Here is a 14,539-nt window from a genome sequence, read left to right as displayed (position 1 = left end):
AAAATCTATATCATACTTGTTAGGAGGCTCGCGAGCAAGCTTGTTAAGAAGGCTCACGAGCCCCGCTGCATAGAGCTTGTTTGTTAGAGCTCGCGAGCCCCGCCTGCTAGGAGGCTAACGGGCGAGCTCACGAGTCTTAACGAGCCGAGCAAGATGTAGCTCGAGCTCGGCTCGCTTTATAATTTCGAGCTCGTACCTCGGCTCGAGCTCGGCTCATTTAGTTAATGAACGAGCTTTTTCCGAGCCGAGCTTTGAGTAGCTCATGAATGGCTTGGTTCATTTGCAGCCCTATGCTTGTCTGTCTTCTTGTTTGGAAATATGCTCTTCTAGATTTTTGTGTTTTGGAAAAATAGCAGAGAACTTTGATTCGACCACCGATTGAGGCTTGGATAGATCGTAGTCACCGTGGACTGAGCGAGTTTACGAGTAGCATCAACGAGTTTACAAGCAGCAGCGAGGGACGACTTTGAACCGCTGTGTATTTAGAAAGAGTAGGTTTGGAAAATGTAAAAGTTTGATTCCAAGGGAAGAATGGAGAGAGGGTTGTCGACAACGGAGATGAGGTGGCCGACGTCGATGACTTGCAAGAGGATGGTGGACGATTTTTTTTTTTTGTGGAAATGGGAAGGCCGGTGATGAAGAAGAAGCTTGCCGGTGACGGGTCGGCGGGTGAGAGATGAGGTGGCTGACGTCGATGACTTGCAAGAGGATGGTGGGTGACTTTTTCTTTTTGTTTTTTTTTGTTGTTGTTGGAAATGAGAGGGCCGGTGAAGAAGAAGAAGCTTGCCGGTGACAGGGCTACCGGTGATGAAGAAGAAGCTTGTCGGTGACGGGTTTGCCGGTGATGAAGAAGAAGTGGATGAGGCAAGAGAAAGAGAGAGAGAGCTAGTGACCACGACCGAGGGTGGTGGCCGGAAAAACCTAAGCGTCTGATACCATGTTAGAAGAAGGATGAGAGAGAGAGAGAATGGAACAAGTGTATATGCTTGAACACCTTACATGAGTGACCCTTTGGGTCTACATATAGAATATGATAAGTATACATATACGTCTATACATACATATACACGTATACATATATAGACAATACAACAATACATCTAACAGATAGTACTGTGTTCAAGAGTAGATGGGCTCTCTATGTGTGTATAATTCTGTTGTCAATTTATAGCTGCCTCAGACCCTGTGTAGTAGCATTCATGTGTATAAGTGTTTAGGAGCGGCTTTCTGTAATTTGGTACGCCTTTGAATTCGTAAGCGTTGAGAAATGCATAAATGCTTGCACTTGATGCATGGCGTGTCTATGATGGTTGAGCAACCTGTTAGCTGACTTTTTTTAAACTGTTTGTTGCTTTATATTTTTGAATTTTTTACCATGTGTCTTGTTTATTAGAGCTTGGTTTCTCTTTTCTGTTTGCTTCACTCTGAGATGTTACCCATATACGGTTTCAGTATTTAACAAATCAGAATTCATCATCACTAATCATGTTATTGTGTGCTTGGTTTATAAGAGGCCCATATTCTGTTTTCTTAACTTCATCCTAGTGGGTTGATTAATGCATATTTTAGCAAGGCTGTTATGGGCTAGGCAATTTCTTTTTTGTTATGTCAATCTTATTAATGCCGTCAACCAAATCAACAATTGTCTGTCTATTGCTATATTGCAGGCACCGATGAAGAAAGTTAAGAAAACTAATGTTTCAGTTACAGAATTAGTCTATGGCAGAATGTTAGCTGCAAATTTGCAGAAGGCTGTGGAGAAGGAGTTTGAAATGTTTCTCCAAGATGAGTGATGGAAGAAACAAAAGATAAGAAGAATGCTGTTGAGGCATATGTTTATGATATGCCAAACAAGGTAAATCTGTTGTAGTATATCAAGTAAAGTGAATTACACTGTTACACTGTATTCTGATACCTCATTATGTAAATCTCTGCATCCAGCTTCATGATAAATATCGCGACTTCGTAACACAAAGAGAGAGGGAATAGTTAACTGGAAAACTGCAGGAGATTGTGAATGGGCTTTATGAGGATGGTGAGGATGAAACCAAGGGTGTGTATGTTGCTAAGCTTGACTCAAAAAAGTCCATGCTTGTCTGTGTGGTCTTTTTTCAATTTTTCTAGTCTGAAATATTTGATGTATCTGACAATGTTTTTCTGAATGCAGCAAGGTGATCCTATTGAAGAGCAGTACAAGGAGTATATAGAGAGAGGACCTGCCATTGATCAACTTACATATTGCATCAATAGTTTCAGAGACACAGCCTTGTTTAATGATTTAAGATTTGATCACATTGATGTAGCTGAGAAGCAAAAGGTGATTTAGTAATTTTCCTTTTTTCCCCCTCTCAATCAACTGCAATGTGTTAAATGGATGCAGATTTTTCAGGCCAAATATATGATGGTTCAAATATACTATACGGCTCCAGATGATATTATGTATCAGCCAGTCAATATTAAATTTTGGTGAAAGTGATGCTTCATTTAACATAAAAAGTTGTTTCATCATCCTCCAGGTCATCAATGAGTGCATAGTAGCAGAAGCATGGTTGAGGGAGAAATTGTTAGCAGATGATTGAAGCAAAGCCAGAGGAATAGATGGAGAAGTTTGTATGAAGGAATGAGAGCAAGCTTGATGATTGAATGTTGCTTTATAAAATGGCTAAATGGATGGTTGTTTGTTTTGGTTTCCATTATGTGAATGTATATTTGCCAGGTAGTTCATAAGAAGGAAAGCTGCAGAAGTTTGAAGGCAAAATGGATGGTTCTGATTTCATTATCAGATATTGTTCTAAGTTCTAGGCATTGTAATGAGATGTAGTGGATGATGACACGTGGTTTCCACTATCATCTGAAGATGATAAAATAGACTTGCGGTAAATTGGTAAAGTTAGTGTTCTGACGAATGTGCTTATTTTTTTCCTCCGTTTTCCTTTGTTTTTCTCTCCGATTTTCATTGATCTTTTATCCTGCTTTTGAATGTATTGATAACAAAGTGGTATCGGAGCTCTTGTGGTCTCCCGCTTGTGCGTGTTTTTTATCTCGGTGAAGGCCTCGTGGTTCTCGCTTTGTGAAGTGCTAAGTGTCGATGGTTGCTGAAATTGGAGAGTTCTCGGAATTGGAAGACAATGGCATCGTGTTCGGTTCCGGGTATGTCCGAGTTTGCTCACACTTCATTACCATTGTTTAAAAGGAGATGGATATGAAAGATGGAGTGTCAAGATGAGAACTTTATTTGAAAGTCAAGACTTGTGGACGGTTGTAGAGCATGGACCTCTCAAGGAAGGGACAGATGCTCAGAAGAAGGAGAGTAAGAAGGAAGATGCCAAAGCTTTGTTTTTGATTCAGCAGGCAGTTGAAGAATCAATATTTGACATAATTGTAAGGTTCAGGACTGCTAAGGAAGCTTGGGAACACATTCAGTCAGAGTTTCATGGATCTTCGAAAATTGTGACAGTGAAAAGGCATACTCTTAGACAAAAATTTGAAGTTCTACAGATGAAGAAGAGTGAAGGAGTGCAGCAGTATGTTTCAAGAGTAATTGCCTTGGTGAATCAGATTAAAGGACTTGGGTATGAGTTAGAAGAAAAAGAAGTTGTTGCTAAGGTGATGAGAAGTGTGATACCTAAGTTTGATAATGTCATTACAACTATTGAGGAGGCCAGAGATGTAGAGAAGCTTACTTTGAGTGACTTAAGTGGGAGTCTACAAGCATATGAGGCTAGATTAAACAGATTCAGTGACACTGCTGCAAGGGTCTTATGGCACAGGTAGAGGGTTTGCAAGAACAAGGGGAAGATTTATGAGAGGAAGAGGTAGGAATTCTGGTGATGGTAGAGGCATATTTGTTGGTGAAGGCAGAGGAAATTATCAAAGACAAGTTCAACAGCAATTTCAGTCTGGTCCTAGGAATTTTGGTGGTCCAAGGCAAGGTGGAAGGCAGTATGGAGGTCAGAGATCAGGTAGTGGGAATTTTCAAAATGTACAGTGCTTTAATTGTGGTAGATTTGGGCATATGAGATCTCATTGTTGGTCTCAAGATAGGATTTTTGAGAAAGAATCAGGTTCAAGGGGTGATCATGGCTCTAATGAAGATGGAAGTTTGTTTATGGTGCATGAGGAGATGGATATGACTCATTCTGAAGTTTGGTTGTTAGATAGTGGAGCCTCTAATCACATGACTGGAAGAAAGAATTTGTTTCATCAGCTAGATGAGTCAATTGTGCACATGGTAAAATTGGGTAATGACAAAGAGGTGGAAGTAAAAGGAAAAAGGGTCAGTTGCAGTTTGGTTTCATGATGGGAGCAGGAAATTAATTCATAATGTGAAATATGTGCCAAGTTTAGCTCATAATTTGTTGAGTATTGGACAAATGACTGCAAGTGGATATAGGGTTGTTTTTGGAGAAGGAGTGCTATCTTACAAATGCTCATACTGGTGAATTGTTGTTAACAGTGTAGAGGAATTGCAATAATCTATATCCTGTTGTGTTCTCTGAGCTTGATTTGGCTAATGTTGCTATCAGTGGTGAGGATCAAGCTTTGTTATGGCACAGAAGGTTTGGGCACTTAAGTTTTCGAATTTGCGCTTAATCTATCAAGGAAATATGGTGTTGGGTTTGCCCTCGGCTACAAAAATTTAAAAACATCGTGAAAGCATGTGTATATGGTAAGCAAAACCAGATTACCTTTTCCTTCAGAAATACTTGGAGAGCCAAATGTAGAGTCGTAGTTAGTTCATGCAGGATGTTTGTGGGCCTATGCAAACTGAATCACATGGAGGTAACAAATATTTCTTACTTTTTGTGGATGATTTTACAAGGATGTGCTAGGTTTATTTATTGAGAAACAAGCATGAAGTGTTTAATTGTTTCCAAAAATTTCGGCATTAGTAGAAAAGGCGATACAGTCGTGAAATTAAGAACAATCAGGACTGATAGAGGGGGTGAGTTTTGTTCAAATGAATTTGACAAATTTTGTGAAAGTCTGGGTATTAGACATGAATTGATCATGCGCATATTCCCTCAGCAGAATGGTGTGGTCGAGAGGAAAAATAGGGTGTTGATAGAAAAGGCAAGATGTATGTTGAAATTCAAAGAATTACCAAAATGATTTCGGGCGTGTAGCTGTTGACACCGTATACATTTCAAATATTTTTGCCAACTAAAAGTCGTGTTTAAGCACTCTATTTGAGAGTTGGTTTCAGTATGAAACCAAAAGTACATCATTTAAATATTTTTGGGTGTGTTGCTTATCCACATGTGCAGAATCTACAGAAGCTTGATGATAGGGCTGTTAAAGGAATTTTTATTGGGTATTCTTATGCAGCTAAAGCTTATAGAATATATATTCCAGGTACGAAGAAAGTCATTATTAGCAGGGATGTGACTTTTGTAGAGAATGAAACTTGGAATTGGTGTAGTAATGATGGTGGAGAGAAGGAAATTATATTGACTGGATTACTGAAGACTGTTGGTCCTAGTTCAATCACTCGAAATAATGCAAAGAAAATACTCCGTAGATAGGTAGTGCAGTGAAATTCGGTGCTAGTAGTACTGCATCACCAGCTTTCTCGTGCAATACTGTAGTAATTCTGAAGTTGATCAACTCCGAGTACAAAAGGTTAGATCTCTCGTAGAAGTGTATGAAAGTTGTTCATTTGCTCTCACAAGATCCCGACCAAAGATTATCATATGAAAAGGCACAGCATTCTGAAATTTGGCAGAAAGCTATGGCAACATAAATGGAATCAATTCAGAAGAATGAGACTTGGAAATTATGTGTATTACCATCTGACAGAAAAGTTATTGGAGTTAAATGGATTTATAAAACAAAGTATAAATCTACTGGAGAAGTTGAGAAATACAAAGCACGGTTGGTGGCTAAAGGTTATGCACAAGAGTATGGAGTGGATTATGAAGAGGTGTTTGCACCTGTGGCAAGAATGGATACAGTAAGAGTATTGTTAGCTCTAGCAGCAAGTAATGGGTGGCCAATATTTCATTTAGATGTGAAATCAGCATTTCTAAATGTTGTGATTGAGGAAGAGGTTTATGTGACACAACCAAAGGGTTTTGAGACCCCTGGAAAAGAAGAATGGGTGTATAAGTTGATTAAAGCACTGTATGGTTTAAAACAAGCTCCAAGGGCTTGGTATGGGAGGTTAGATGCTTGGTTTCAGTCTCAGGAATTTAAAAGAAGTGTGATTGAGCATACTTCATATAGAAAAGTTGATGGAAATGGTGAACAGTTAATGGTGTGTGTATATGTTGATGATTTGGTGTATATGGGCTCATCTTTAAAGTTGATCACTGAATTTTGTAAGGCAATGAAAGAAGAGTTTGAAATGAATGATCTTGGTTTAATGACCTATTTTTTGGGTCTAGAGATTAAACAAGATCTGACAGGTATATATGTTTCACAGAAAAAATATATGGAGAATCTATTGAAGACTCATAATATGCGCATTGCAAGTCCGTGGTTCGTGCCATTAACTCGAATGCAAAATTGCGCTTATTTGCTCAATCCCGAACCACTGATGCAACAAACTATAGAAGGTTGATTGGAAAAACTGCTATACTTAACTAATTCAAGACCGAGATATTATGTTCGCAGTGAGTATTCAGTCAAGATTTATGAGCCAGACCGACCAAGATTCATTTAGGAGCAAAGTTAAGCATATACTTAGATATATTTGTGGTACAATTGACTTTGGTATTCACTATGATACTGTGTGGACTGAATTTACTGTGGTTTTTACTCGATAGTGATTGGGGCGGTAGCTTAATTGATAAAAAAAGCACTTGTGGATTTTGTTTTAACCTTGGTTCTGGAGCAGTTTTGTTGGTCTTCTAAAAAAACAGGGATGTAATTGCTCTTGTCTCATGCAGGTTTGAATACTATGCTTTGGCACTGGTTGTTGTCAAGCAATTTGGTCAAGCAAATTTTTACAATATTGTGGAATTGTGATCAAGGACCAATGAATATCAATTGTGACAAAAAGCATGTATAGCAATTGCTAGGAATCCCGTGTTATACAATGTAACCAAGCACATTGCTATTAAGTATCATTTCATCGAGAATTAATTCGAATCGTGAAATTCAACCGAGTTTCGCAGTGTCCGAGGAGCAGCTAGTCGACATGTTGACTAAATGTTTGGATGCTCGAAAAATTCAGGTGATTTGAGGAGCAAATTAGGTGTTTACAAGCTTTTAATCAAGGGAGAGTTTGTTAGCGGATGATTGAAGCAAAAGCCGGAGGAATAGATGGAGAAGTTTGTATGAAGGAATGAGAGCAAGCTTGATGATTGAATGTTGCTTTATAAAATGGCTAAATGGATGGTTGTTTGTTTTGGTTTCCATTATGTGAATGTATATTTGCGTGTAGTTCATAAGAAGGAAAGCTCGCAGTAAGTTTGAAGGCAAAATGGATGGTTCTGATTTCATCATCAGATATTGTTCTAAGTTCTAGGCATTGTAATGAGATGTAGTGGATGATGACACGTGGTTTCCACTATCATCTGAAGATGATAAAATAGACTTGCGGTAAATTGGTAAAGTTAGTGTTCTGACGAATGTGCTTATTTTTCCTCTGGTTTTCCTTTGTTTTCTCTTCTGATTTTCATTGATCTTTTATCTGTTTTTGAATGTATTGATAACAGAAATAAAAGCTGCAAGATGAATGTCCTAAACATGCACCACCAATTCTTTCAGCTGAAGTGAAAAGAAAGGCTGAGACCCTGGATAGGTATGAAGTAAATATAGTTTGCTACAGCAAAACAAACATTTATATGCTATATTTGATCCAAAGTCGTATTTGATCCAAAGGCTTCCGGATATTGAAAGGTTTTGCTTCACAGGTTCTGCAGGCCTATCATGGCAAAGCCTAAACCTCCTCCAGCAAAGCCACAGAACACCACCGCCAACTGAAACTTCGGCGCAATCATCGGCGCAATCACAAGCCAGTGATGAGCAGCAAGTTAAAGGCGATATTGAGATGGGGGATCAGACTACCACTGATTGTGATGCTGATGGTGAGGCCGCGTTGCTTTCTGATCAAATGGAGACAGATAAATCAGAGGATACAAATCCTTTAAGCCCCGACGCTTAACTTCGAGTGTCCTTGAGAGGTATTACATTTATCCAATCTTTCTCCATGTGGAGTTAATTCCACCATGTGCACATCTTTAATGTGGTATGTCCATATTTTATAATAGAGGAAGACTTATCTATGGACGTCCACAACAACCGTACGTCCATGGATAAGAAATCTATGGACGTTCACAACAACTGTAACAACCGATAGGTCATCATCTAATGGTTGTTTTATTATATTGCTAACTTTGTAGGTGAGGTTAGTGAATGGGCGGTCCAACAGCTGTGGGACGTCTATAGATTTGTCATCTATGACCGTCCATAGATGATGTTTTGCCTTTATAATATATCTATGATGACTACTCTTAGATTTGTTAGAATAATTACTATTGTAAGTTTAATATAAAATATTTCCATCAAAGTTTTCTTGTATATTAAGTTTTATAAATATTATTTATAAGTGATTTTTTTTTTCCAAATTAGGATTACCAAGCATATACAATAACTAAAATATATGAATATTATATTTATATTTTCTTAAATATCCATATTTAATAGATTTTATCTAGATTTATAAATTATTCCATTATTATTTGATAACTTATACGAACACATACAAATATCATATTTTCTTTTCTAAGATATTTAATATTTTAGTTATTATAGTAATACATCAAACCCGCATTGATTTAGTATTTTCTAACAAAGGTATTTTTATTTTTATTTTTAAAAATTGTTTTCTAAAACAATACCTACAAACTTTTATTAAATAAAAAATAAAAATAGAAAATATTTTTATAATAATCAAAATATAAAACGAGCTTTAAGAAAAAAAAAAGTTTTTAAAACAAACAAGTCCATAACCTCTTCATTTTCCAAAGAGTACTTCCATCTTGTTTATTTTCTTCTTTAGAAGTTAATACAAACATACATTATTTGCTCCATAATTAATTAATTAAGTAAATATCTCTTAAAAACACAATGCACATTGCCCTAACAATAAACCTGCAATAAAGAAAAGATAAGTTGAACATGAGCAAAGTACATAGATAAATAAAACTTTAAATTAATATTTATGTTATTGCATGAAATTATTTTGAAATATCACAACAACATGAGAATGATCATATAATCAACATGCTCTAACAATAAAAAAAAAGAAAGATAAGATGAACATGAACAAACAACATAGATTAATAAGATTAACATTTCTAGTGTTGCATTAAATTATGTATAAAATTAATTAATAAATTAATTTAATTAATTATTTTTTCCCATGCCAACCACACCTCTCAACTTCCACCTCGCAATATTATTTATTTATTTTTATATATTTTTTTCTTTTATCTTCACTTATTTATAACTCCAACTTTGTCTTCATGTTTGTGACTCTCTACAACGGCATTTTGCTTGGTTGGTATACTAGTCATAACTTTGTTTAAAAGGCCATAAATTATATCAGTTAGCTTTTCTCATCCAATTATGCTGGAAGTGCTGGAAATCACCATATGATTCCCAATTCAAAGGGGGCATGGATTGAGGGGCCAATTCAAAGGGGGCATGGATTGAAAGGACATGTCTTATAGTCTTAACCACTATTGCATGATCATTTTGGATTATCTCACAGGTATTTATTTTCTCTTTTTTTTATCAACATTTTTTTTGTTTGAACAATAGATTGATATTAATTTTTGACTTAGATATTTGTGTTTGACCTAGAACTTTTATTGAAAGAATATCCTAATATACTTGTCTTTCAAACTCTATGTGCAAGTTTTGGAGCAATTCAATCATATTTAGTTGCCATTGCCCTTGAAAGGCAAAAATCCATGTGGAAATTGCATTTTAATGTTAGCCTTTTTCAATTGCATATGGATTATTACTACAAGAAAATTACTATTTAAAAACAGCAAATTCCGTCTCTAATCCTTTGCTAATTCCGTTTAAATATAGATTAGAAACGGAATTTATTAGTTTCGAAAACTCTAAATTTAGAAACAAAATAGAAACAAAAACCAAACAGTTTCTGAATTTTAAAATTTAAAACAAAATAATTTAGGTTAGTAATCCGTTTTTAAATTATGTTGCAATTCCGTTTCTAAATTTAAAAACAGATTTAAAACAAAATTATTACCACTACAAAAATTAAAAACGGATTTCAAACAGAATATTTTTGTTTTATTTTTGTTTTATCATTAGAAACAAAACTAATTTTGTTTATAATCTGGTTTTAAAATTATTTAAAAATAATAATAATATTGAAATAAATTAATCCATTACGTTTTTAAAATTCAAGCAAAATAAAAAAATACAAATTAAAAATTATATCATAGTCAATTGTACAATTGTTCTCAATTGCAAACATTAACTGATCCTGCATATCACCTCCACAATAAAAACTGATGGCAACATTACATTTAAGCAAACTGATCCTGTATTTTAACACTGCCAACATTCCATTAACCTAACTGATCCTGCTACATGCAGAAAACTGGTTATGAATGTTGCAAACCAGCAACCAGCTTTATTTAACATTAAAATGTTGAAGACATAATAACATAACATTTCAAATTAAATAGAGAAAAAAATACAAATAATCTGAAAAAAATTGCTTTTAAAAAAAAAAAAAATCCAGCTGATTTCCTGTCCTCAACTCACAGTAGCAGAACACTGGGAATTCATTAGTCACAAACATTTCTTCACTGTTTTGCTGTAAAATCACAAATCAAACTTTTTGGTCTGAATATATCATCTAATCTAACAGTTCAATCAAGCTCCTGTTTCATCGCACAATAGAATAATCTAATGAGTTGCAAGTTCAATTACAAGAAACGAAAGTGCAAATCATAAAGAAACAATTTGAATCATAAAAAGGAAGCACACACAAATCAATCGTATTATATACCTCACACACATAGTCCTAGGATCAAGCTCTCTTCTTGTTCAAAGAGGAAGCGAGCTTTCCCATCTGAAATCTCCAATACTAAAAATAAGCCAAACCAAAACCTAACAGAACCATCGCCAAAATCATATCATTTCCTCCATTCTTCCCCAAATCTACCACCTCTTCAATCCTAAATTTCCTTCCCAAAATTCCCCCATCGACATCATCACCACTATCATCATCATCATCCTCCTTCTCCCCTACCAACACATACACTTTCCTTCCATCCCTCACTACCAACCCCATCAACACCCCTTTCTCCACCGATACCTCATTGGTATTGGTACTGTAGCTCAAGTACATGTCCTTCTATAGTAGCAATGTCTCTAGCTGCCAAAGCTGCACGCAGGACAACCACATTGTGTGTTTCAGTATTTGGAATACTATTTCGAATACTGATGTAATCCATGCTCAATATGCAATAGAATAATAAGAAGTAGGTCAGATTAGTAGTTAGATGGCCAGTTGCGTCACTTAGTTTGCATGCGTGCCTCAAGTGCCAGAAACTAGACATGAGGTGACGTTGCAATGCAATCATGGCTCATAAGTCCTTCTAATTAGGTTATAAAGCAAAGGAATAAAGAATTGCCAGTCAATGAATAAACCATTGTCATTGGTACTAACATAAAATAATTACATTTTTAAAGAAAAAGATAAGAAATTTACTGCTTGCATCATTCAAACATACTTAAATCCATCTTGGGCAAGTGTGCTCTATTGTGGAACTAATACTTTATATGCAAGTCAAGAGATAGAAAGAATTATAGCAGTACCTCGATGTAACCAAGTCTTTCGGGATCCAGTTCAAACTGCGTATTCCTCTACAACCATTGACACGCTGATGAGCATGTTCATGACTACTATCTACAATTGAAATATAAGACAACATCTATGGCAAATACATACAAACCGAGTCACCGACCTTATCATACTTTAATTTAAATACAATGTTAAGTACACACAAAGAAAAAATGACACTCCAAAATCAATCTTTCTTCTATTAATTGTAACTTGAATCCTATAATCCCTCCCAATAAGGCATTCAATACCCTAAAACCATATACTATAGGCTCTAATAGAACAGTTGAAAACAAAATAATACATCAAAAGCAAGGCCCCAAGGCAACAACTGCTACAAATGCATTCACTCTAATTCACTGGCCTCATTCTTATACTTCAATATGATGTTACATTCCTAAAAAAAAATAAAAAAGATATTCATAAAACACTTTTTTAGGTATTCATTGCACCTCATGGGTCCTAAATGATGAATCAAACTAAACAAATACATCATAATGAAGACTCCAATTCATGACCTTACCATTCTTATACTAATACAAGCAATTTTAATTCTCAAAAACGCCTTTCCACATAAAGCACATCAAATCTTAGCTCAAAGTCATCATATATGATCAAAAGCAACATCAAAACAATGGCAATGTAACTTGAGGAATTAAAAGCAGGCAAATCAATTGCTTACTTGCAAATCACAAGTAATAGCTAATGCATGGTTCATAGGAAAAACAGAAAATGCTCAGGATTCAACAAAACTAAGAAAGATCAAAGCCATTACTATCAAACTTATCATCAAAGATTAAACACTTCAATGAAAACATTTGAGATGTAATCAAGTTCATGACCATTCCTTTAATTTCAATCATAAAAATCATCTTAACAGTGAGAATTTAAAGAGAAAAACTATGAATCTAATAACAAAATCCCAAGAAAAACACCAAAACACATCAATGACACCATCGGAGAAGGCCTCATCTCCAGATCTAACAAACAATACCATTAATACGATTAAAATTAGGAACAAGAACTTGGATCACTGTAGAGATATAGAAGAGAAAAGGAAGGGCCTGAGATCTCACCGGTGACTACTATCTGGTTTGAATGGTGATGCCCTGTCCATTATCATCCCCATCATTGCTCCCAGAAGAGAAATCAGCCCTACTGTCTTTGCATTGTCCAGAACTGGAGAAAACGCAATCACCAGAGACCTCTTCACCTGCTGAACATTGCTTGCTTTGGTGTTGCGGCCTCAACCTGTAAACAAACAAACTCTCTTATTAAGATTTTATAGTATTAAGAATTACAAACAAACCTTCCGGAGCCCAATTTTGTCCTCCGAATGCGGAACTCCTAAAAGGTTCACATGAAAATAGAGAGAGTTTCAAATAAATAGAACACACTAAAAGTGTCTCAATTGACTAAGAATTTTTCATACTAGATACATGCTCTAGAATCTAAATCATCACAATCCTAAACCAAAATGTCCAGATACATGTCAACCCATAGGAATTCAAGCTAAAACAGCGCAAACTAGTAGTTTGGCACTCATAATCAGCTACATTGTGAGTAAAAGCTAGTAATATTAAATTCATGGAGACCTTGCCTTCCAATTCTAGGTTTTTTTTCAATCATCCGAACTAATTATTATCCAAAAATTCAGCATCTCATAAATTGATCAAAGAAAAGTGGCAAAGAGAGATATGAATTAGAACACAAAAAGCTAAGGGAGAACAAAGTGAGTCAATAAACAAGATACCAAAGAATTGAAGAGCAATTACCGCTTCCATCCTTCTGATTTCATAGCGCGCATACTAAGCCACCAGATAAACAGTTAAGATGAAAACAATAAATCCATAAAACAAAGAAATCAAAATGGTAAAAAAGAGAAATTAAATAAATGTAGAGAAATACCTAATGAAGGCATGCAAGCAAAGAAGAACTGTACCAAGTGAAAATCAAACCTGCAGATCAAACACCAACCAAATCGAACATTTCGGAAAAAAAAAAACTAAACCCCTAACCCTAGATGAACAGAGGATAAGATTTTAAAGATCAAACCCAAACTTCGATGAGGGCAAGAGCTACACTTCGAGCTCCAATGGCGACGCTGAAGACGATGGCGATGACGACACCTACGAGTGCTACTTAGATTTCTCCGGCTTCGGCGGCGCTGCCATTATCATCTGAGAAAGCATCGAAACAAGCAAATCAACAAAGAGAAAAGCAAAACTAGATCAAAACCTAAAGTTTGTAGAGATCTACCCGAATGGTTTACCGAATACGATGGAAACGAGGAGTGATCGGAGGGTTCGTCTGTCGCCGCCATTGGAGAGGATTGAAACATTAGGAGGGTTTCAGAGAAAGGGATAGGGTTTTGAGGGAACAGACCGACGAACATGTGCGTGAATGGATGGTCGGATGAAACCCTTGAGTTTTAATCGGACGGTCAAATAAGGTTTCTAAGAATTACCTTCGTTGTATATATAGTATACACTGATTTGATATTTTTAAATATTTAATTTTCACATGATTTTAATAGTTTAAAAGAATCTTAGTATTAGTTAGAGGTTCTGCACTCAATTAAGTTTAACAGCTTTTGCTACAAGTTTAAATTTGATTAGCTATATCTTAATATTTATATTACTAGAATAATATTGAGTAAAAATAAATTATTTAAGAAATTATTAGAAACGGTTTTTTTATAAT

At 35.6% G+C, this 14,539-nt stretch overlaps 1 long non-coding RNA gene and 1 pseudogene across 7 annotated transcripts; one reads left to right on the top strand and one right to left on the bottom strand.

The window, feature by feature from the left end:
- The first annotated feature begins 807 nt into the window (after positions 1 to 807).
- On the top strand, positions 808 to 8,110 carry LOC120276059 (annotated as a pseudogene).
- A 2,476-nt stretch (positions 8,111 to 10,586) lies between these two features.
- Positions 10,587 to 14,248, bottom strand: LOC120275560. Of its 7 annotated transcripts, none has more exons than XR_005541118.1 (8): positions 14,096 to 14,248; positions 13,892 to 14,016; positions 13,745 to 13,794; positions 13,590 to 13,644; positions 12,913 to 13,087; positions 11,812 to 12,816; positions 11,000 to 11,377; positions 10,587 to 10,871 (listed from the first exon to the last, which is right to left on the bottom strand). It is a non-coding gene; the product is annotated as an uncharacterized LOC120275560 (long non-coding RNA). The 7 variants fall into 7 exon arrangements; XR_005541117.1 differs by having other exon boundaries at positions 11,812 to 11,902; XR_005541121.1 differs by having other exon boundaries at positions 11,812 to 11,859.
- Positions 14,249 to 14,539: the final 291 nt, after the last annotated feature.

This window comes from Dioscorea cayenensis, chromosome 14 (assembly GCF_009730915.1).
Source record: "Dioscorea cayenensis subsp. rotundata cultivar TDr96_F1 chromosome 14, TDr96_F1_v2_PseudoChromosome.rev07_lg8_w22 25.fasta, whole genome shotgun sequence".
Lineage (NCBI taxonomy): Eukaryota > Viridiplantae > Streptophyta > Magnoliopsida > Dioscoreales > Dioscoreaceae > Dioscorea > Dioscorea cayenensis.
Note: the sequence above shows the minus strand (reverse complement) of the source record. Positions and strands in the feature narration are given on the sequence as shown.